A 24,202-nucleotide genomic window follows, 5' to 3' on the forward strand; every position below is an offset into this window, starting at 1 on the left:
CTCTCTGAGTAAAAAACCTTACTCTAATATCCCCCTTGAACTTCCCATCCCTTACCTTAAAGCCATGTCCTCTTGTATTGAGCAGTGGTGCCCTGGGGAAGAGATGCTGGCTGTCCACTCTATCTATTCCTTTTAATATCTTGTATACCTCTATCATGTCTCCTCTCATCCTCCTTCTTTCCAAAGAATAAAGCCCTAGCTCCCTTAATCTCTGATCATAATGCATACTCTCTAAACCAGGCAGCATCCTGGTAAATCTCCTCTGTACCCTTTCCAATGCTTCCACATCCTTCCTATAGTGAGGCGACTAGAACTGGATGCAGTACTCCAAGTGTGGCTTAACCAGAGTTTTATAGAGCTGCATCATTACATCGCGACTCTTAAACTCTGTCCCTCGACTTATGAAGGCTAACACCCCATAAGCTTTCTTAACTGCCCTATCTACCTGTGAGGCAACTTTCAGGGATCTGTGGACATGTACTCCAGATCCCTCTGCTCCTCCACACTACCAAGTACCCTGCCATTTACTTTGTACTCTGCCTTGGAGTTTGTCCTTCCAAAGTGTACCATCTCACACTTCTCCGGGTTGAACTCCACCTGCCACTTCTCAGCCCACTTCTGCATCCTAGCTGAGTAATAGAAATGAGAGGGGCAGTTGTTATTGGGAATTCGGTGAGAATAAAGTAACATTAGTGTATTTTGGAAGTTGATCTACTGACTTGGTGGACCAATGGGCCCGTTCTCTTCCTGTAGGACTCCATAACAAATGACATCATTTATAAATGCAAGTCTGTTCATTCATTGCATCTACAGTTGATATTTTTCAACTAATTTTTTTTTGCTAAAGAGCACCTCCTGGATCTCTTGGCTTCCAGTTTAGTTTGGTATGAAATGAAATCATTAATCATTAATATAAAAATGCTTTAAGATAAAAGCTGAAAAATGTCTGTGGACCCAATTGTGTCTTGCTTGCTGTCTTCTGAAGCCCACTCTGGATCACTCGTAATATGTCACAGGGAGCCAACTAGATTGAAATCTCGCCTTCCCCGTGAGCTTGGTAAATTGGTTTAATATTATAGTCACATGTACCCAGGTATCCATATATCTCCTTTCATTACAACAGTACATTGGGATAGCACAAGAGAAACTAATAACAGAATGCAGAATGTAGTGTAACAGTAACAGAGAAAGTGCAGTGCAGGCAAACAATAAGCTGCAAGGATAGTTGTGAGGGCAAGAGTTCATCTTATGGTCCAAGGGGACTATTGGAAAGTCTTATAACACCGAGACAGAAAATGTCGTTGAGCTGCTTTATCAAGGCAGTATGAAGTGCAGGAAGGCTGGTTTCTATCCACAACACCACAACTTCTTGTACTCTTGGCAGAGCAGTTGCCATGGTAAGCAATGATGCATCCAGATAAGAAGCTTTCCACGGTGTGCCAATAAAAATTGGTGACAGCTCTTTATCCTCTTGAGGGAGTAGAGGTGCTGGTGAGCTTTCTTGCCGTTGCGTCCCTGTGGTTAGACCAGGACAGGGTATTGGTGATGTTCACTCCTTGGAACTTCAAACTTCCAGACTCTTGACCTCAGCACCGTTAATGCAAACAGGAGCATGTGCACAGCACCCTCTTCCTGAAGTTGATGAGTTGCTGCTCTGCTTTTCCGACAATGAGGGAATTTTTTAAAAATCAAAATTCAAAGTCAAGGTTATTGTCATCTGCTCAAGTACATGTATGAACAGGTCCAATTAAAAACTTGCAGCCACATCACTTGCACATAGCATCAACTAAAAAGTATTCAGAAGAAAACTGTAAATTGAACATAAATTATACATTTTTTTACATGTAATCATAATTAGAACAAAAAATAAACCAAGTCAGTTGTGGTGCAAAGTGGTCAAAGTGTTCACAATGTTGCTAAACTGCAGGATTACGGTTCTCTGGTTGGTTCAAGACCGAATATTTGAAGCGAAGTAACTGTTCTTGGACCCGGTAGTGTGGGACTTCAGGGTCCTGCCTGATGGTTGCTGTAAAAAGGTGGTGTGGCTTAGATAGTGGGGTTGTTTGATAGATGTTGCCCTTTTGAAGCAGCAGCTCCTGTAAATACTGCCAGTGATGGGGTGGGATGTTATCATGATGTACTGGGCAGAGTCCACTACTCTCTGTCGCTTCTTGCGTTCTTACGCATTTGCTTTTGCATGGGTATTGAAGGCAATACTGTAGTCAATAAACAATAGTTTAATGTAGGTGCTTTTACTGTCCTTTACTATCTTAATAGACACCAGACAGGGTGAATCCGTATGTCCTAATTCCCCTGTCAGAGAAGCCAAGAGTTGTGGGACTTGGACTTTAGATGTTTTGGGTGGACATCTTTCACCTGAACTGTCAGATCAGACGAATGATCTCGTTCCAGAACGTTGACTGTTCCTTTTCCTCCACAGATGCTGCCTGACCTGCTTTTTGTGTGTTGCTTATTTAGGGAGCACACGGATGAACATCTGATGTGACATAACTTAAAAGTCTGCAGACATTTGAACTCAGGCCTGAGCAGCTGACTTGTGAACCATGGCTGAAGGACTTGGTCCTGTGACATCAGGTTCAGCAAATCTCACATTCTGACAATAACTGGAGCTATAGAGAGTTACGGAATAGAAACAGGCTCTTCAGCCAACCAAGTCTGTGCAAACCTTCACTCACTCATGTATACTAATTCCATGTTTATCCCTTTTTATTTACTCCCCCCATTCTCCTCAGGCTCCCCCAGATTCTATCAATCAGCATTGTGGGCAATTTGCAGCACTGAGCAATCTGCATTTGTTTGGGCCATGGAGAGAAACTCTTAGAAAACCCACACAGTCACAGGGAAATGTGCAAACTCTACAAAAACAACAAGCAAAATCAGGATTAAGCCCTGTCCTTATAACTTCCCATGTCATATAAAAAGGAAGCTCCCTGTGAAAGCATGTGGTTCTGCTGTTGCCAGAAACCTAGAGCAACGAACGCATAATACTGGAGAAACTCAGCAAGTCACGCAGCTTCCATGGAGGGGGATCAACAGTTGACATTTCAGGTCGAGACCCTTCATCAGGACTGGAAAGGAAGGGAGCAGAAGCCAAAGTAAGAAGGTGGGGGGGGGTGGAATTACCAGAAGTTAGAAAAATTGATGTTCATGCCCAACAGGTTGGAGGCTACCCAGACAAAATGCTGAATTCCTCTGACCTGGAGCCAGAAACCTACAGGCATCTCCAGTTGTTCTCAGCTTGACCCTGTGGGCACTACCACAGGAGATCCATGAACTCAATGGCTGACTGAAGGTTCTAGGTTGCCCTTCTCAGAACATCCAAGTCACTTCCTTCAAGTATAATTTGTTGACTGTGAAGTTACTTTTGTAGGAAATGCAGCAGTTACTTTATGCATGGTAAGATGCCACAATCAGGAATGTGGTAGTGACCAGGCTGCCTGCTTTAGGAATGTTGACTGAGGATTCAAAAATCTGAGGACTCTTTTAAAAAAAAATTATATGAATGAGCTTTTAAATCATCATGTGGTCCTACTGCTGGTAAATGGAATTAATATAGATGTGTATGGGGTGGTCAGCTTAGTCATGGTGGGCTGAATGCTATTAATTATTTGCTAGGACACAGGATAAATACCTGCTCTTCAGAATAATACCATGGCAACTTTTGCTTCCAACTGTGGGGACAGAGGCAGTCTCAGATGAATGCCTCATCCAAAACTGAGCATCGCTGATGGGGAACCATTTCCTCGTTTTGCACTGAAGCAAGAGTTGAACTCACAACTTTCTACTTCCAAGAACCTACTTTTGCAACATCCACAGTCATACAGAACATTCGGCCCACTGACTAGGAGACTCCCATTCTCCCTACATTCTTTTCAACTCCCTCCAGATTGACTTACACAGCTGAGGCAATTTCCAGTGACAAATTGCTTGCCAATTAATTTATTTTGGGTGCAGGGGGAATCTGAGCACCTGGAAGAAACCCATGCAGTATTTGGGAGGGCGTGCTACTCCACATAGACAGGATCAGGAATGAACACAGGTCATTGGGGTTGTGAGGCAGTAGCTGTACCACTCTTCTGAAAATGAAACTTATTTTAACAACAAAGCAAGTTAATCCAAGGAGCGTGCTTCTTTGGTGAATTGGTCATTTGCTTTGTTGGTGGAAGAAGTAAATTCAAAAAGAAAAAGTTTTTAAATTAGTCAGATATGGCAGCTTTTAGCATCTTGTAGAACTTGGTTTAAAATTGCAGACTCTGGCTATTGCTTTAAAGGACAAGGATCATACTGAATATTGGGCTACAGGTTATGTATTTTGGGGATTTCCATGCAAAGATACTTTGCATTGGAAGGATTTGTGTTGCATGTGATGCAGTTAGATGAGCCTAGTTTTCTAGCCACCTGCCTGTATCTGGACAAAGTGCTTTACGTACTGAACTGCATACACTGGAAATCTGAACCAAACACAAGAGAATGTTGAAAATACCCAGCAGGTCTGGCATCATCTGTATATGGAGAAATAGTTAATGCTTCATTTCAAATGGTTCTGGGTTTAAACTTTACTTAGACTCTTGAATGGTCATTAACTTAAAACATTAATCTATTTCTCTCTCTCCTGTTCTTATGATTCCCATGGTTAGTGATTCAGCATAACTTTGACCCTGTCAAGTTTCAGTGACATCACAGTTCCCTTCGAAAGAAAAAAATAAAAGCAAAAATAATTTAGCAGGTCAGGCAGCAGCCGTAGAGGGAGAAGCAGAGTTAATGTTTTCGCTTGTTACCCCTTTATCAGAACTCAAATCATTAAGTGTTTTTCACCGCTTGTCCTGTTGAGTATTTCCAATATTTTCTGTACTTGGTACAACACTTTGAATTCCAGTTGCTGGGCAACTTTATTGAAAAGCAATAGAGTACATAATTGCAACCAGAATCAGATTCCAAACACTTGCAGTAATTGTTGTTAACGGTAATCATTCTGCATGAGAAAATAGCAAACGTTTTTTGCCATTGCTGATTACAGTTGCTTCATGTGGATTGGAGGTAGATCTGTAAGGCAAAAGAGCAGTGGGGGGAAGTCAGACTATAAGACAGCTCTAAAAAGTCATCACTGAATCATTGGGCCAGATGGCGTGATGCAATGCTTGACTCTGTGTAAGGAATTTAGTAATCCTTGGATCATGGAGGATTTTGTCTGTTGTATCTTAATGTGCACAGAGAATCTAGTCAAGTGGCCTTCAGTCAGTCTAGATAATTTAATGGTGATCAAAACTCGTGAAAGTGTTAAGCCAGTTTCAGGTGAATTCAAATAACAGCATCTTGATCAAATATTACCAGAATTATCACAGTGTATTTGCTTTTCTTTCTTTTGCTTCTCCCTGAAGCAAACTGCATACCAACTGAACAAGCCATCCAGGTTGTATTGGATAAATTTCTTTTCGGAGAATGGTATTCAGTGTTAACTCTTAATTGACAGAATTCAAGAAGCTTGTGCTAAATAGTCAAATGACTTATTTTTATTACAGGGCAGGTAGCTCAACATGACATCCACAGATTTGTTTTTCTTTGGTTTCACAGATTAGTATTAAGGAATGGGAACTCCATCTGACTGTAGCCTCGCCCTTCTTAACAGAACCAATTATTTTCTGGTCTGGTTTTAAGTCCAATATAAACGTGCTGATTCAACACCAGCATGGACTGAACCCAAGACTTGATGATTTTTATGTTGTTTCTGGAGAAGTTACCAACAGTCAGAACTGTGGCAGGGGAATTGCCACAATTGCCTTTAACTTACTGAGTGTCTACTTATAGCCCTTATTTTATAACTGATAATCAGGAATACGAGGGGTGATTGATAAGTTCGTGTCCTAAGGTAGAAGGAGTCAATTTTAGAAAATGTAGCACATTTATTTTTCAACATAGTCCTCTCCTACATGTGCACACTTAGTCCAGCGGTCGTGGAGCATACGGATCCCTTCTTTGTAGAAGTCGGCGTCTTGGACCTCCAAAAGTGGTCCACAGCAGGGGTGATTGATAAGTTTGTGGCCTAATGTAGAAGGAGATGAGTTATTAACTTGAAACTTTCTGCATAATCACTCAAAGAGTTGAACTGCACATACATGTAACGAGAGCTGTATATCTCATCTCCTTCTACCTTAGGCCACGAACTTATCAATCACCCCGGCTGTGGACCACTTTTGGAGGTCCAAGATGCCGACTTCTACAAAGAAGAGATTCATATGCTCCACGACTGCTGGACTAAGTGTGTAAATGTAGGAGGGGACTATGTTGAAAAATAAATGTGCTAGGTTTTCTAAAATTGACTCCTTCTACCCTAGGCCACAAACCTATCAATCACCCCTCGTAAATTCAGTATTTGTTTCACTACTTACATACTTAATTACAACATTGAAGGCATCCATTTCAGTCCTTTAAGTCCATGACAGCTCACAGAGCAATCCCATTCTTCCACTATTTTTCCCTATTCTCCAATGTTTCACAAAACAAAGAACAAGGGTCTCGGCCCTAAATGTTGACTGTTTACTCTTTTCGATAGATGCTGCCTGGCCTGTTGAGTTCCGCTAGCATTTTGTGTGTGTTGAAAGAACAGATGGGCCATTTGGCCCATTATGTTGTGCAAGTCTTGATGCTGGTTCATACGTCAAGTCATCAACAGCATTGGTGGCGTAATGGTATTATAGTACCAGTGACCCCGGTTCAATTCTGCCACTGTCTGTAAGGAGTTTGTATGTTCTCCCTGTGATTGCACGAGTTTCTCAACCGGTTTCCTCCCACATTCCAAAGATAGATGGGTTACGTTTAGTAAGTGGTGGTCGTACTACACTGGCGCTGGACATATGGCCAAACTTGCAGGCTGTCCCCAGCATATCTTTGGACTGTGTTGGTTGCTGACACGACACAGTTCACTATACATTTTGGTGTTTTGATGTGAGAAATAAATCTAATCAACTAAATGTTCTCCTTGTTTATTGCACCTTCCCCTCCACTCCCTTCGTATTCATGTGTCTATCTAAAAGCCTTTTAAACTCCACCAAACTGCCTGCTTGCACTCCTACCCCTGGTAACGTATCCCAGGCATTGACCACCGTCTCCATGGAAAAAGAAACTTCCCTTTTATCCTCTGTTGTTTGACATTTCTACCCTGGGGAACAGATTCTGTCTGTCTACCCTATCTATACTTCATAATTAAAACAAAACCTCTATCAGGTTTCCTCTCGGTCTCTGACACTCTAGGGAGAAGAACCCAAGTTTGCCTAACCTTTCTTTAATCCAGGCTGCCTTGGGCTTTATCCCCAATCTCCACATCCTTTTTTATAATGAGGCAACCAGAACTGCACTCAATTCTCCAAGCTGCAGCATGGCTTCCTCATTGAAGTACTCAACACTTCTACTAATGAAGGCAACCATTCTATATGTCTTCCTTACCACCTTATCCACTTTCAGTGAACTATGGACCTGGATCCTTGGATCCCTCTGTACTTCAATGCTATTAAGGGGCCTACCATTAACTTTTCTCCTTCCATTTGACCTCCCAACGTGCAAGAGCTCCCACTTTCCTGGATTAAATGCCATCTCCCACTTCTCTGCCCATATTTATAACTGATTTATATTCCCCTGTGTTCTTTGATAGTCCTTAACACAGTCCACAATTCTACCGATCTTGGAGCTATTTTCAAACTTGCTAATCCATCAAGCTATGTAGGTATCAGAAGTCCCAGCAATGATCCTTGCAGAACATCACTGGCCACAGACCTTCAGACAGAATATCAGCCCTACTCCCTGGACTAGGATTTCCAAATACAAACTTGCAGTTTACCCTGAATTATATTCTGAGTCAACCTACCATGAGGGACCTTTCCAAATGCCCTACTAAACTCCATGTAGGTAATGTCTATGGCCGTATCCCCATCAAAGTCCTTTTTCACCTCCTCCAAAAACTGAACCAAGTTTGTAGGGCATAACCTGCCCAGCACAAAGCGAAGCAGACTGTACCTAAGCAGACTATGCCTTTCCAACTGTGCATAAGTCCTATTCCTCAGTATCCTCCTCATTAGCTTCTCTACCACTGACATGATGCTCACTGGCCCATGATTACCTGGTTTAACCCTATCTCCCTTCTTGAACAAAGGCACAACATTTATTACTCTGTTGGGACCTCACTTCTTGCTAGTGAGGACACAAATATCCTTGCAACACACAGAGAACTTGGCAGGCCAGGCAGCATCTATCAAAAAGACTAAACAGTTGACGTTTTGGGCTGAGACCCTTCATCAGTTCCTCCGGCATTTTGTGTGTGTTGCTCAGATTTCCAGCATCTGCTGATTTTCTCATTTGTGACAAAAATATCCTCATCAGAGCTCCTTCAGTCTCTTCACTTGCTTCTTTCAGTATTGTGGGATATATGCCATCATGCCATGTGGATTCTTCCATCTTAATGCTTTTCAGAAGACTCAAAACTATCTCCTCTTCAATCTCAAATGAACATTAGCATGCCCCGTGCTATTTTCGCTATCCTCCAATTTCTTCTCCTCGGTAAATACCTTCACATTGTACTCATTTATTACCTCACCCACTTGCTTTGACTCTAAGCATAAATCCCCTCTTTTATCCTTGAGCGGACCTACTCTGTATAAATTACCTTGGGATTCTCCTTGATACTGCTGGCCAGGGGCATTTCATGGCCCATTTTGGCCTTCCTAATCGCCCATTTGAACACTTCCCTACTATATGTTCTTCAATGACATAGTCTTTTTAGCATTCTAAACCCATGCCTGCTTTCTATTGTTTTCTGACTAAATTTAGGACCTCTCGGGTCATCCAAGGTTCCCTTTCCTTACCCATCCTTGTCCTTACTTCTTACCAGAACATGCCGATCCTGAGCTCTGCTCAGCTGGTCTTTAAACTACTGCCACTGCTCAGACATAGACTTGCCTGGTAGCAGCTGTTCCTAACCAATGCTCCTTATTCTGTCATAATTTGCCCTCCCCCAATTTAATAATTTCCCACAAAATCCAAATTTATCCTTACTCCTCTCTTAAAACATAATAAGTTGTGGTCACTATTCCCAGAATGCTCACCAACTCTCCAGTCTATCACCTGGCCTGGCTAATTTCCCAAAACTAGGTCCGGCATCTTCCTTCTTCTTGTTGGAAGTTTCCATACATTTCTCCCTTCCTCTCCCAGATTATGGCACTCCCGTGCACACCTAACTTCTCAATCCATATGCTGTTGTGTTGTAGAAGGGTGAAAGTGCAGACCCCACAAAGACACACTGGAGGACAGGATGGAACCTGGCTTGCTGAAGATGTGAGGCATTGGCTCTAACACTTTGCCACTCTTTTCCATTGTGTCAGGAGGATCAATGACTTCAGGTTTGCCCTTCCACTGGTGGCTGAGTTGGGATCCAGACTGATGTGGTATAACTCTACACAGGAGAGGGAGCTTCCGAGCTCACTCTCAGATCACTGTTGGATTGTCTTGTGATGAGTGGTTAAAAAAAGCAGATACAAATTCTGTGAAGTTCAGAAGAATGGGGAGTGAACTTCTTAAAAATGTCCCTTCTTAGGGAACATGGCAGGGTAGATGTAGACATACGTTCACTTGTTAGAACATAAGGGAGAAGTCATGAAAAACTGAATTTTTTCACAGAGAAGGTGGTGAATTTCTGAAGTTTTTTATCTGAAGGGTTGAGGGGGCTGGATCACTTGGGAGTTTTTAAAGAGGAGGTAGATAATTTTTTCAAAGATCAGGGAATTTTAAAGTGGATAGCAGGTTAGCCGCCATCATATTGAATGACAGGGCAGCCATGAGCAATTCTGCTCCTCTTCCTATTAAGCTTTTAGCTAGCCTCAGGACAATGTTGGCAGTGGACAGGTGATAATTGATCCTGATGTCTCAAGCTAAAAAGGAAAAGGAACATGGCTACATCTCAGAAACTTGTTTCGTTGGGACAACTTGCCCCAAGAGCACCACATATTTGTGTATTGAATTTATTGGCATACAGTGCAGAAAAGGCCCTTCCAGCCCTACAGGCTACACCCGCCCAGCAATCCACTGATTTAACCCTAGCCTAATCACGGGATAATTTACAATGACAAGTTAACCTACCCGCCGGGACATCTTTAGACTGAGGGAGGAAACCCACACAGTCATGGGGAGAATGTACAAACTCCTTACAGGCAGTGGTGGGACTGTAATGCGTTGTGTTAACCACAACGCTACCATGCTGTCAAAGCCAAACTTTAATATATTGTTCACCAGATATGTAGTAAGCTAGCCCCCAAATTCTGAGCTACAGTGTTACCAGTGATAAACTGCAGGAATTCTGCTTGAAAATCCAACAGTCAAATGAAGGATTCTCTCTTGACGTGGGGACTTTTACAAAACACAGAGATGCAGTGATCAATTATGCATCTGCCTTTACTAACGAGTGAAATTTTATAAACATAGGTTGACAGCGACCAGTGTAGGAGGAGCTGGTATCTAATCTCAGCTCTCTGCTCCCAGAAGAAGGAAGGATGTGTTCAGTGCACTATTCTTCATCACAGGTTGTATAGACACACGATCAAACACTCAACTCTTTTGGAAGAAAGGGGCACAGATTGAAGAAAAGTCTGATCCATGCCGTCAGGCTCTCGTCTGAATTAATAGTAGTTCAGGGTCAGAAAGCAGGAAAGACGAGGGTGACAGACTCCATGCTGTTCTGAATTAAAACACCAGGTTCACAGCCTGTGGGCTGAACTGGTCTCTAAACAATAAGAAAGGAATGGAGACAAGCTTGAGAAGGTCCTCATACTCTTGTTCAGACTAGAATGTTTAACGTCTCCAGAACTTCACCTATTTGTGATACTGTTTTCTGGTTGTTTTACACACACACAATGCTGGAGGAATTCAGAAAGTCAGGCGGTATCTGCGGAAATGAATATATAGTTGATGTTTAGGGCCAAGATCTTTCATCAGGGTGGAAAGGAAGGGGGAAGAAACCAAAAGAAGTTCCCCTCAGGTTCCTTTTAAATATTTCCCCTCTAATCTTAAATCTATGTTGCAGCCTCAGCAACCAGCTGTCTGACATTGCGCCTGGCTCTGTGGCTCAGAAAGGAAGCGGGGGGGAGACGACGAGTGCTGTTGGTGATCAGGGATTCCATAAGTTAGAGGAGCAGAAGATGGTACGTTGCCTCCCAGGTGCCAGGGTCAGGGATGTCTCAAATCAGTCCACAGCATTCTAAAGGGAGGGGATGAACAACTGGAAATCAGGGTACAGATTGGTACCAATGACATAGGTAGAAAAAGGGAGGAGGTCCTGAAAATTCAATCTGTGGAGTAAGGCAGAAAGCTGAAAAGCATGACCTCCAGTGTAGTAATCTCTGGATTGCTGCCTGTGCCACGTGCCAGTGACAGTAAGAATAGGATGATTTGGCAGATAAATTTGTGGCTGAAGGATTGGTGCAGGGAGCAGGGTTTCAAATTTCTGGATCATTGGGACCTCTTTTGGGGAAGGTATGTCGTGTACAAAAAGGAGAGGTTACACTTGAACCTGAGGGGTACCAAAATCTTTGTGAGCAGTTTTGCCAGAGCTGTGGGGGAGAGTTTAAACTAATTTGGGAACTGGAGTGATGGGGCTGAGGATGGGGCAGTTGGTATACAACCAGATTCAGTGTGTAGTGAGACTGTGAGGAAGGACAGGCAGTTAGGGCAAAGTTGCAGACAGTGGTATGAATTAAAGTGTAACAGGGGGCCAAAATCAAAAAGAGTGGTGAATAAAGGACTGAAGTTGTTATGATTGAATGCACACAGTATACAGAATAAGGGAGATGATCTTGTAGTGCAGTTAGAGATTGGCAGGTATAGTGTTGTAGGAATCTCTGAGTCATGGCTGAAAGCATATAGTTAGGCACTTAACATCCAAGGATACATTCTATCGGAAGGACAGGCAGGGCAGAGGAGGTCGGTAAAAAATGAAATCAAATCCTTATAAAGAGATGACAGAGGATTGGAAGATGTAGAATCCTTGTGGGTAGAGTTGAGAAACTGCAAGGGTAAAGAGACCCTGATAGGAATTATATACAAGCCTCCAACCAGTAGTCAGAATGTGGGCTGCAGTTGCAATGAGATAGAAAAGACATGTAAAAAGGACAACGTTGTGATAATCATGGGGGATTTTGATATTAGATTGGGAAATTAAGGTTGGTGCTAGATCCCAAGAGAGAGAATTTGAAAAATGCCTACAGATTGCTTTCTAGAGCAGCTTGGGGTTGAGCCCACTAGATGAACAACATTTCTGGATTGGGTATTATGTAATGACCAGGTTTGATTAGAGAGCTTAAGGTAAAGGAACCCTTAGGAGACAGTGATCTTAGTATGTAAAATTCACCCTGCAATTTGAGAAGGAGAAGCTAAAATCAGATGTCTCAGTATTACAGTGGTGTAAAAGGAATTACTGGGACATGAGAGAGAAGCTGGCCAAATTTGATTGGAAGGGGACACTATCAGGGATGACAGCAGAACAGCAATGGCTGATGTTTCTCGGGGAAATTTGGAAAGTGCAGGAAAGATAAATCCCAAAGATGAAGAAGTACTCTACAGGGAGGATGAGGCAACCATGGCTGACAAGGGAAGTCAAAGGAAGCAGGAAAGCAAAAGAGAAGGCATACAATACAGCAAATATTAGTGAGAAGGTGGAGGACTGCAAAGCTTTATTAAACAACAGAGGGCAACTAAGAAATGCTATAAAGAGAGAAAAAATGAAACATGAAGGTAAGCAAGACAATAATGTAAAAGAAGATACAAAAAGTTTTTTCATATATATGAGTAAAAGAGAGATGAGAGTATACTGGTCAGCTGGAAAATGATACTGGAGAGGTAGTAATGGGGGACAAAGAAATGGTGGTCAAATTGAAAAAGTATTTTGCATCAGTCTTTACTGTGGAAGATACAAGCAGAATGCCATAAATGTTACGAAGGAGAAGGTGCTTGGGAGGTTGAAAATTCTGAAGGTAGATATGTCACCTGGACCAGATGGACCACACTGCAGCGTTGTGAAAGAGGTAGTTGCAGAGATTGTGGAGGCATTAGTAATGATCTTTCAAGAATCACTAGATTCCGGAATGGTTTTGGAGGACTGAAAGGTTGAAAGTGTCACTCCACTCTTAAAGAAGGGAAATTATAGGTCAGTTAGCCTGAATTCAGTGGTTGGAAAGATGTTGGAGTCCATTATTAAGATTGAGGTTTTGGGGTTACTTGGAGATACCTGATAAAAATGGACAAAGTCAACATGGTTTTCTCAAGAGGAAGTCTAGCCTGACAAATCTGTTAGAATTCTTTGAAGTAATAACAGGCAGGGTAGACAAAAGAGAGTTAAAAGATTTTCGGAAGACCTTTGACAAGGTGCCACACATGAGACATGAGGCTGCTTAACAAGATAAGAGCCCATCGTATTACAGTAAAGATACTAGCATAGATGAAGCAGTGGCTGATTGGCAGGAGGCAAAGAGTGGGAATAAAGAGGGCTTTTTCTGATTGGTTGCCAGTGATTAGTGATGTTCCACAGGGGGACAGTGTTGGGACCGATTCTTTTCACGTTATATGTAATAATTTGGATGAATCATAGAATCATAGAAATCTGCAGCACATTTCAGGCCCTTTGGCCCACAATGTTGTGCCAACCATGTAACCTACTCTGGAAGCTGCCTAGAATTACCCTACTGCATAGCCCTCTATTTTTCTAAGCTCCATGTACCTACCTAAGAATCTCTTAAAAGATCCTGTTGTATCTGCCTCTACCACTGTCGCTGGCAGTGTATTCCACACACCCACCAGGAAGGAATTAATAGCTTTGTGGCCAAGTTTGCAGACAATAGATAGGTGGAGTGACAGGTAGTGTTGAGGAAGCAGGGAGTCTGTAGACAAATTGGGGGAATTGGCAAAGAAGTGGACCAGATGGAATATAGTGTAGGAAAGTGTGTAGTCATGCATTTCGGCAGAAGGAAGAAAGGCATGGATTATTTTCTAAATGGGGAGAAAATTCAAAAATCGGAGGTGCAAAGAGACTTGGGAGTCCTTGCGCAAGATTCCCTGAAGGTTAATTGAAGTGGTAAGGAAGGCAAGTGCAATGTTAACATTCACTTTGAGAGAACTAGAATGCAAAAGCAAGGATGTAATGCTGAGGCTTTATAAGGCCTTGGTCAGAACACACTTGGGGTACTGTGAGCAGTTTTGGGTCTCTTACCTGAGAAAAGAAGTACTGGCATTGGAGAGGGTCCAGAGGATGTTCACGAGAATGATCACAGGAATGAAAGGGTTTACGTATGAGGAGCATTTAATGGCTCTGGGCCTATACTTTTGGGAGTTTAGAAGAATGAGGGGGGTGCTCTTATTGAAACTGATGAAATATTGAAAACCTAGATAGAGTGGATGTGATGAGGATGAAGATGTTTCCTATTGTGGGGGAGTCTAGGACCAGAGAGCAAGGGCTTAGACTTGAGGGGTGTCCACTTAGAATAGAGATGAAGAAAACTTTGTTAGCCAGAGAGTGGTGAATCTGTGGAATTCATCGCCACAGATGGCTGTGCAGGCCAGTTCATTGGTTATATTTAAGGTGGAGATTGATGGGTTCTTGATTAATCAGAGTGTTAAAGGTTACATGGAGAAGGCAAGAGAATGGGGTTGAATAGGATAATAAATCAGTCATAATGGAATGGTGGAGCAGACTTGATGGGCTGAATGGCCTAATTCTGCTCCTATGCCTTATATCCTTTGCTTCTAATCTCCCCTACCTTTGGAGAAGGATTACGACCACCCACCCTAACTATGTTTCTCATGTGTTTTACACTTATACAATGTCACTCTCCAGCCTCTGACACTCCGGGAGAAAATGTCCCAGTTTATCCAGCCTCTCCTTATAACCTAACCATCTGCAGAATTTTGCATTTATGACTTTTTGGTTGTTGTTGTTTCATGTTCAGTTTCACCGGACAAAGCTCTAGTGAACAGGGGATGTTACCTGGGACGGATGGGCTTTGGTTATGAGGGGAGACAGGTCAGGCTCCCCAGATTGATTGGTTTGTTTATTGAGATTCAGCGCGGAATCGGTTTTTCCAACCCTGGGAGCCGCACCCGCCAGCAATCCCCTGAAGTAATCATGGGACAGTTTACAATGACCCATTAGCCTACTAAACAGTACACTTTTGGACTGTGGGAAGAAATTGAACCATCTGGAGGAAGCCCACACAGTCACAGTGAGAACGTACAAACTCCTAACAGGCAATAGCAGGGATTGAACTGGTGTCACTTATATCTTAAAGCGCTGTGCTAACCACTACACCACCGTGCTGCTGCAAGGATTTGAGGTAACTTATAGCAGCTAATTAGACTAACTACTCTCATGTGGGAGGAAACACAGAGAGAACATTTAAACTCCACAGGGACAGCAGCCAGGGTCAGGATTGACCCTGGGCTGCTGGAGCTATGAGGCGTCGCTGTGCTGCTGTTCAGAATCAGCAAGGTAGTGCGCTGCCTAGGGCTCATCACCTGGTTTCTTGGAGGAAAGTTCTGCCCAGGGGCTCAGGCAAGTCAGCCTGAAGCCTTGCCAGTCAGCAGAAGATTCAGGCCATGGACAGTGTGATTCTTCACTAATTCCCTGTGACGGCAGCCGAGGCCATGTGCGCAAACCCCATCTTGGAGCCTGCAGCCAGAGATTTGCAAATGGCTTATGGTCTATATCGATGGGAATTTTGGCTTAATCACAAAGTGCTGCTTCATTGCCTAAGAATACTCATCTCATTAACGGTCATTTTAACATAAACCACTCCGTTTACTGTATGAGAGGGAAATGTAAATCTGCATAAATGCCTGGCATTCCAATTAATTTACAGAACAGGCTGTGATTAAATACCTGAAGAAATTGGAATTAGCAATATAAACCTTTAAATCTGCAGCCCATTATTTACCAGCCCACTTGTCAACTAAGAGATTAGCAGACACGACTGAATTATGTGGTTTGAGCACTGTTTATACAGGTGTGTTGCATTTCCCGCTATTCCATCCTCAATTACATACTGCAAATAATCCTCTTCTTCTGGTTTTGACATCGGCTGCATGCTTTTTTTTTGTACTTTATACTAATTATCTTCTCTCCTGGGAATGTAATGCAGAAAAATCATATCATCCACCAGGCAACTCCAGGAATGTACCTCGGTGGTGCCCGTTGGGGTGTAAATTGGCATAGTGAGTTTTGGGGAGATTATCCAGTCCCAGAAGCCCAGCAGTGTCCCCGTCTATGGCCAATGCTCATCATGCACACAACGATCAGAGCAGCTGGTTGTCGGGGTCCATGAGGTGGTTTCGGGGGAGAGATGGTATTTATTCACCTGGCCATAAATAAAAATGGAAAACGCTGGAGGAAGTCAGCAGGTTGTGCGACATCTGGAAAGGCAGGGTAAAACAACAAATTACTTGTGCTTCTTTCAATTTAGCGCACTGCATTCAGTGTTCACAATGCAGTCACCATATTGAAAAAAATGCAGATTTTCCCCCCAAAATAGACTTTATTCAGGATAAAAGTTATATATTTATACACACACACACACACACACACACAAAGGAAGAAAATGAAAAAAAAACTTTACATTTGTGGTTATTACATTCAACAGTGTAAACTTTAAAGAGGAAGAGACAGCCTTTGCAGAGAGATCCTGAGCTTTTTGCTGCGCATCACTTTAATTCCTCATCCTACTCCCACCCTGATCTCTGTGTCTCTGGCCTTCGGTGCTGTTACAATGAGGCCCAATGCTAGCTTGAGGAGCAGCACATCACCTTCTCTCTGGTCACCTTGCTCCTTGTACGTCGCAATATCAAGTTCTCCACATTTTTGAAAGCTCGATCTTTCTTTCTTTTTGTATCAGACTGGCCATTTCTGCCTGCCGTTCTTCTCTTTCTTTTCCCCTTTCCTGGCGTGCTGTCTTTGCAAAATTAGCAGTGCTCTGGTATGAAGACAAAAGATGTTATAGATGATTGAATCCCATTACGCAGATGCTTGGATGGATTAAAAAAAAATGCCATCATTTAAAGGGAAACAGGTTGCTCCTATCATGCCCTGACTGGATTCCTTAAATTGTATGGTATGGACTTCATCATATTCCTGTTTGTGGAGCAAACTTACAGCCAGGTTTCTAACATTACAATGGTTGCTCATTCAAAGATACTAGATTTAAATTACTTCAAAGCACTTTCAAGTTTAGAAAGCTGTCCTTTCAAGGAATGCAAGCTTATTTTCTATGTTGTAGTCACTGCCTCTTTAAAATACCAAACTGCTTCAAAGATATTATCAACCTGCTTTCAATTGCCTCTGTGTGTGTGTGTGTGTGTGTGTGTGTGTGTGTGTGTGTGTGTGTGTTCTGTGAATTGCGTGTATCTGTAAAACAAGGTCTTATGCAGTCTATTGATAACAGTACCATAGAATTAAGCTATCCCTGTTTGCCCAGGATAAAAGCTGTTGCAATACTGTTACCTTCCCAAACTTACCACATTTATGACATTAATTGAATTGTGAACATTAATTTTGCTAGAACCATGGGCATGAAAACTTGAAGTGGTTAGAGAATGCTTCACTGAGGAGTTCAACAGGAGGCAGGGAGAAAAATAAAGGCAAAGAAAAGAAAGAGTAGAGACGAGGAAGGGGGAGAGAAAGTGTGTAGTGAGGAGGGGAGGGAGGGAAAATAAGGGTGGAGTCAGGAAGGGAGAATGAAGGTGAGAGAGGGAGAAAGATAGAGCGATGTAAGGAAGACGTTTGAGAGGGACAGATGGTGAGAGAAATATTAGGAGAGAGGAGGGAAGGGCTAAATGATGTGAAGAGGTGGAGAGAAAAGTGAGGGCGAGATGGGAATGGAGATTTGGATGTGGAGGTAGGTACTGAAATGTCATAGCTTCTCCCTGTTCTGGCCTGGAATTGCAAAGACAATCGTGTGCATCGCCAATTTACTTCCGTTAACCTCTGTAGTAACAAGTAGTAACCCAAACAGTAACAAGTCCGCTAACCCTTGTTCAGTGAACGGTAGCTGACATGTCTGACACCATGCTTTGTCACCTTGCTCGGAGTTGAGATTCTGTGGCATGAAATAACCTATTTCCATTGGCAGTTTTGGTTGGCAAAAATGCCATTTGGGACTGATGGCCATACAGGAGAGCTCTTCAGTCCCTGTGCTTTAGTCAGTTTGGTTGTAGATCTCAAAGAGTATTTGAAAGGAATGCAGAAGAACTGTTTTTAATTTTTGAAATAAAGCAAGAGTAATGAATGGACCCTGAAGAGTAGAGCTTGTCACCCAAAGATTGTAGTATTCTGGAAACATTCCGAAAACCATTTAAAACTGCATATGCCTCCTAGGTGGAGGGCAATAGCATTGTCTGGGTACAATGTCACCCTGGCCATATTGCAATGTCCATAACTTGCCACTAATGATGCTATTCCCTGACCATAACCTCTCAATGAAGCAACATCAGTATCCTATTCTGCTTCAGGATGAGCTGCCAGGGGCTGCCAGTTTCCACCTCGGGTATTGTCCCACTTGTTCTCCCCCTTGAGGTGCTGAATCAATTCCTTCGACTTGTCTGGTTTCCATGTCATGGTCCAATTCTGTGTTAAGACCTGCTCGCCAGCTTTTCCTGATTCCTGAACGTCGCACATTTAGTCTCGATGAAGGGATCTCAACACAAAATGTCAATTGTTCATTTCCCTCTATAGAAGCTGCCTGACTCACTGCGTTCCTCTACCTCCTTTGGTGCATCACACCTCAGGTCTTTATGTTGTGTTTTAAGCCCTTCACATTCTTCCCAGGCTGGTGGAGATTATATAGCCCGACTTCTAGGCAGTAGCTCCAGCATCTCTAGGCTGGTGGTGATTGTACAGACCAACCCATGTAATCATCACCAGCCTGCAAGATCCTCTGTCTCCATGGAGCTGTTGGTGTTCTTCATTCTGGTTCTCCATACATCTCCCATCTCTAATGCCCTACCATTGGTAGATGTATGCTATTGTCTGCTCATTTCCAGGTATATCCCAACCTGTAGGATCTTGGAGCTGAAAATCGAACTCTGTTTCTCTTGACTGAGCTGTGAATGTTTCTTGCTTTTCAGATTAAAAAAAATTCTATCCTCTGAAGTATTCTTTATATGTTGCCTCTTTAACAGAATTTTTGGTCATCTATCTCTGCATTAGTAGCTTTGTTTTTTTGGCTTGGTGTTGGTTTCTTTTTCTGATGCTAATTTTGGGAAGCAAACTGGGATCTGTGGTCTATGTTAAAGGCAATATAAAATGTAAGCTGTTAACTTCTGTGACCAAATTTGAACACAGTTATCTTTCTTGATAAATTGGAGAACAGGGTACTCTTGACTGAGACATATTAATAACTGTGGAAAAACAGCACTAAGTATCAGCTAAAACTCATTGCAAACATCAAAGATTTTTATTGCTTGTGATCTGCAGATTATCTTTATGATGAGAATATACTTGCGACAAGTTGTTTATGACAGATACAGGCTACTAATTTCAAACAAATAAAGGCTCTTACGGTGATAGTAATTTAGAGAAAATCTGGCTTTTGAGAAGTTATTTACAATGTTCATTTGTTACTATTTCCTAAAGAAGCATATAATGAAAGAAATACAATACATTATTTTTGGAAAAATGTTTTGAAAGTTTCTTGCTAGATTACCTCTATCCTCTTTTATTCTTTACTCTAAGGTTGTTGTAAAAATACCAGCATGCTTGCTGAGGTAGGTAGTTTTATTGTACAAGCCAAACACATGACTGAATAGCAGGTGGCATATCATTTGATGGGGCTGGATTTTACTGTGAGACAGACTAACTTTCCTCAGTGTGCAGCCCTTTGGAATGCATACACTTGACTTTAACTCCCCAAAATAACTGTTCAGCATGGTGCCATGCCATATGACACAGTCGTGTAACGTACCGCTTCTATTTTGTTGCTGCTGTTTCTTTTGTATTATTCAGCCACCCGTTTTGCTTCAGACTTCCTTTGCTTGACCATTTTCCTCCTCTCATATTGGTGACTCTCCAGATTGTTTGCGGACGCTGATATTGATAGATTTCTGTAAGGTAAGGATTGATCAATCAGAGACTGCTACATGGATTTGAGGTAGGGATTGGCGGTTTGAGAGGATGAATGGCTGATCATGTCGTTGTGTTCCTGTGCCATTGAGTCCTGTCTGTGCCCCTGTGGGAAAGATGAGAGAACTATGCGGCACAATTACTGCTTTCTGAAGTCTCAGGATTTGGAGCATCACCCAGGCTTTGGGTTAATCAGAAAACGATAAGGCCACAAGGACAGAGGACATGTAGATTGTATTTAAAATTGGGAAGCAAGTTGGCTGGTGGGAATTTTATCCAAGTTTCTGGCTCTCTTCCAAACCCTGCTGCAGACAGTCAAACAGCATGGTTAGAAATTGTTTGGTGACTCTAACATGCTGTTGGGTGAATCGCAATGGGACAATGAAACTTGTTCTTTGGGAGCTAGTAAACTTGAGGCCTTTGCCTTAGTGTTTTGTCACTTACAGGGAGAACAAAGGGACAATCTTTGGGATTGGGGCTGGATTTAGTTGATGTGGGGCAAGGGAGTGCTCAGTACAGGTAGAGCTATAGGGATGAAGACTGCTCTTAAGAGGCGATGTTGGGCTAGAGTGCAGGGCAGATGCAGTAGGAAGCCAGATGGGCCTGGCTTGGTAATTAATGGCTCAGGCCTGGAAGTCTCAGGCAAGTTTAGTAGGTAATGAGTTGATGCTGGGATGAGATTGGATGTTGGATGGAGCTGGGTGTGGTCAGAGGTGGCACAGGGGTAGAGGAGGAGGGGTTCAGATCAGGGTTACAAACTGGCAATGGGGTAGGGGTGCTGCTTGATTGGCTCTGTGGGGATTGAGTGAGGTGCTGGGGGCTGCGATGTCAGGAGCTCCAAGAGAAAGTTGGGTAAGTTCCCACCTCTTTTCTGCCTAGGCTAGTTTCTCACTTCAAGTTGAGCAGAAGCAGTTCTTGAGTGATTGCTGCCCGCTGTGATGTTGAACCAAGGATCTAGCCACACAGCGACCTTAACTACCCTTCTTCCTGACTCACCCGTCTAAAACAAAGCAAGCTTCTAAACCAATTCCTCACCTAATGGCTTTCCGCCCTGTTTAGCCTACAGTTGGCTGCTGAGGTGTACTTGAAAATTCCCTTGACCTGACCCCTCAAAATCAGGACAGCTCTCCATTGTGTTCCGATGAACAGTTATGCTCAGACAACAGCACCAAGGTTAGGTTAACCATCATTTGCCTCCTCTGTGGGATCTCACTGTGTACACATCGGCATCGCTTAAAAAACAAGTGATCCCACTTTAAAGAGGATGTGACAGGCAGGAGGGGAGAAAAGACTGGATAGAGGGTGTTCGGACCGAGGCAGGCAGCAATACTTGGCCATACCCTCCCTCTGTGTGAGCCCTTGTTGCTTTAACTATCAATTAAGAAAGAAACCATCCCATATTTTTGAAGCACAAAAGGAGTCTGGATTTCTGAACTAATCCTTTTGTTCTGTTAACACAACTTGAATGAGGCCCCAGAGTTGTTTTCCTTCTGCCTGTCAAATTAAAAACGCATAATTAATCAGAAATTGGTAATTAAATAGATCCCCTCCCTGTTTACAACACTTCCTTTGGAAGCTCTCCAAATTCTTTATAAAGGGAACTTTATTTGTGAAAGAGGTGCTTTATGTGGGTTTTGTTTTCATGGGTGAGTTATAAACAGTAGAAGTTTAATCACTGCTTGTGGAAACCCAGTGAACATTGTAAATCGAAGTCCCTTGTGTCTGTATTACTTCTCTGGCAGGGAATTAACTATTCCCCCTCCCCTCAATCTCTTATATGCTAGGATGGATTTTCAGCAATTTTCCCCTTTAGATAGCTATGTAAAATTCAAAGGGATTTGTAACAAATGCCTGATCTCTATGTCATTGGAGATCAGCCAGAGGCTATGGTCGTCTCAGTGATGTGCTCCAAGAGCTGTAAACTGGATGTGCAAGTTAAAGCCAAGACCAGTGGGCAGCACGCAATGTACTGAGATCAGGTATTGCCTGAAGGCCAATGGTTGCTGGATCCCTGTTCTGACTGGTTACTGTTTCCACAACTCCATTTTCTGACAGTCACATGATTTAATGAACTATGTCTTAATTGTTTCAAGTCTCCAACCGTTCGTTCTCAGCCGCCAAACCCTGTGGATTTTGGATTTGGACCAGCAGGGAATGGATTTGTTTATCGTTGTCTCTGCTCAGTTACAATGTGCCTTGTATATTGTTTTCACTGAGGACAAAGAAGTGTACAGGAATGAGACAGATCAGCTGGTTAGTTATGTCACAACCTCACACTCAACGTCAGCAAGACCGAGGCACTGATTGATCAAGCTCCATCATGGGCACGACCTTCCCATCATGGAGAGCATCTTCAAACGGCAGTGCCTCAAGAAGGCAGCATCTATCTCCGAAGACCCTCACCACCCAGGACATGCCCTCTTCTCATGACTACCATCAAGCAGGAGTTACAGGAGCCTGAGGACCGACACTCAAAGATTCAGCAACAGTTTCTTCCCCTCAGCCGTCAGATTGCTACCGATTTGTTCCATTTCTTTTGCACTATTTATTTTGTAATTTATAATATTTGCACTGCACTGCTGCCACAAAATAGCACATTTTACATCAAGTAAGATAATAAACCTCATTCTTATTCTGATTCTAAACCTTCCGACTTTCTCCTCCGTCTCTTTCAAACATAGGCAAGCAAAGGACAGCAAGATTCAGCAGTTGTAAAAGACAATGTATCACTCCTATCGGTATTCCTTTACTGCTCTGTGTATGGTGTACTCTCCAATTTAATATACATAAAGTCTGAACAATAATTTAACAACTTATGTGGAAAAAAATCCACTCGACTTTGCTGTTACTGATGTTCAAATTGGCCAGTGACTTGTGCTAAGAAGTGAAATGGTATGAATTGCAGTTGGCTATGTTAGTCTCTAATATACACTGCTCAGCTGTAAGCTTTGGGAGCTCGACCTTAACTCTGAAATTTCTTGAAACTGCTGTATTTGACCATTATTTGCTCATTAAGCCCACTGCAGGAAGTAAGTTATCTTAATCAACAGCATAAGTTGCCTTTTAATTGCACACAATTTTTTAAGGGCTGCTGTTGTATTGGTCTCATCAAGAAGCTGAGCAACTCTTTGCAGAGTCTAATTTCTTCAAGTTATAAATTGTTTTAGGAAAATATTCTTCTTTTGTCTGTCGTTCTCTCTCAACTTAATCTTTCTTTCCTTCCTTTTATTTCTCTTATTTTGCACCTGTTTTGATGCTGAATTTATCCTGTCACATTCACCTTCCTTCACTGTCGGTTTGTTCTGCTCTCGTTTATTGTTGCAGGAGCAAACTCTCTCTCCCTCGCTGGGAGAGAGACCGGTCTGGGATACCAGAGTGCTGGTTTGTAGACTGTAGTTTTGATGGACTCTGAATCAAGGATTCTTTGGGGCTTTGGGTCTTCTGCCTTTGCTTGCGTGGTGCGGGTGGGGCTTCTGCTGGTGCGAGTGGGGGGAGGAGGGGGTCCATGCTTTTGCTGCAGCTTGTGCGAAGGGGGGGAGGAGGGGCTTTGATTTTTCTATCATTCATCCCATGGGGTTTCTTGTTTCGTGGATGTCTGTGAAGGGTAGGAATTTCAGGTTGTATACTCTGATATTAAATGAATCTCTGAACTTACCGGGCTGAGGAGGTATGTTGTTTGTCTGGACACCAGGAGTCCTGATGAAGGATTTCAGCTTGAAATGTCGACTCCTTACTTCTTTCTAGATGCTGCCTGACGTGCTGAGTTCCTCCAGCATTCTGTTTGTGTTACCCAAGTGCCCTTTCCATTCATTGCAATAGTTTGCAAATTGATTTGAAACCAATTATGTCAGAACTTGTCTGCTTAATGTTGGCAGGGGTACAAGTGCAAAAGTGTTCTGTTCCAGCAAAGTCATGACTGGGAAGCTTCTGGGAATGCAGCGAAGTTCCTTATAAACTGTTTCTAATTAGTATCATGTTGGCATTCTTTAATCTGATTCCGGTCTTAGACGAGAAAGCAGATTCCAATAATTATATTAAAAATATGTT

The 24,202-nt window shown here is 42.6% G+C and overlaps 1 protein-coding gene and 1 long non-coding RNA gene across 4 annotated transcripts in view; one reads left to right on the top strand and one right to left on the bottom strand.

Moving 5' to 3' along the window:
- smoc1 (SPARC related modular calcium binding 1) overlaps positions 1-24,202 on the top strand; it is a 248,922-nt gene that overhangs the window by 98,311 nt on the left and 126,409 nt on the right. The window lies entirely within an intron of this gene.
- On the bottom strand, positions 16,683-23,925 carry LOC134348557 (uncharacterized). Its single transcript, XR_010018444.1, has 3 exons — positions 23,811-23,925; positions 19,998-20,136; positions 16,683-17,012 (listed from the first exon to the last, which is right to left on the bottom strand). It is a non-coding gene; the product is annotated as an uncharacterized LOC134348557 (long non-coding RNA).

This window comes from Mobula hypostoma, chromosome 1 (assembly GCF_963921235.1).
Source record: "Mobula hypostoma chromosome 1, sMobHyp1.1, whole genome shotgun sequence".
NCBI lineage: Eukaryota > Metazoa > Chordata > Chondrichthyes > Myliobatiformes > Myliobatidae > Mobula > Mobula hypostoma.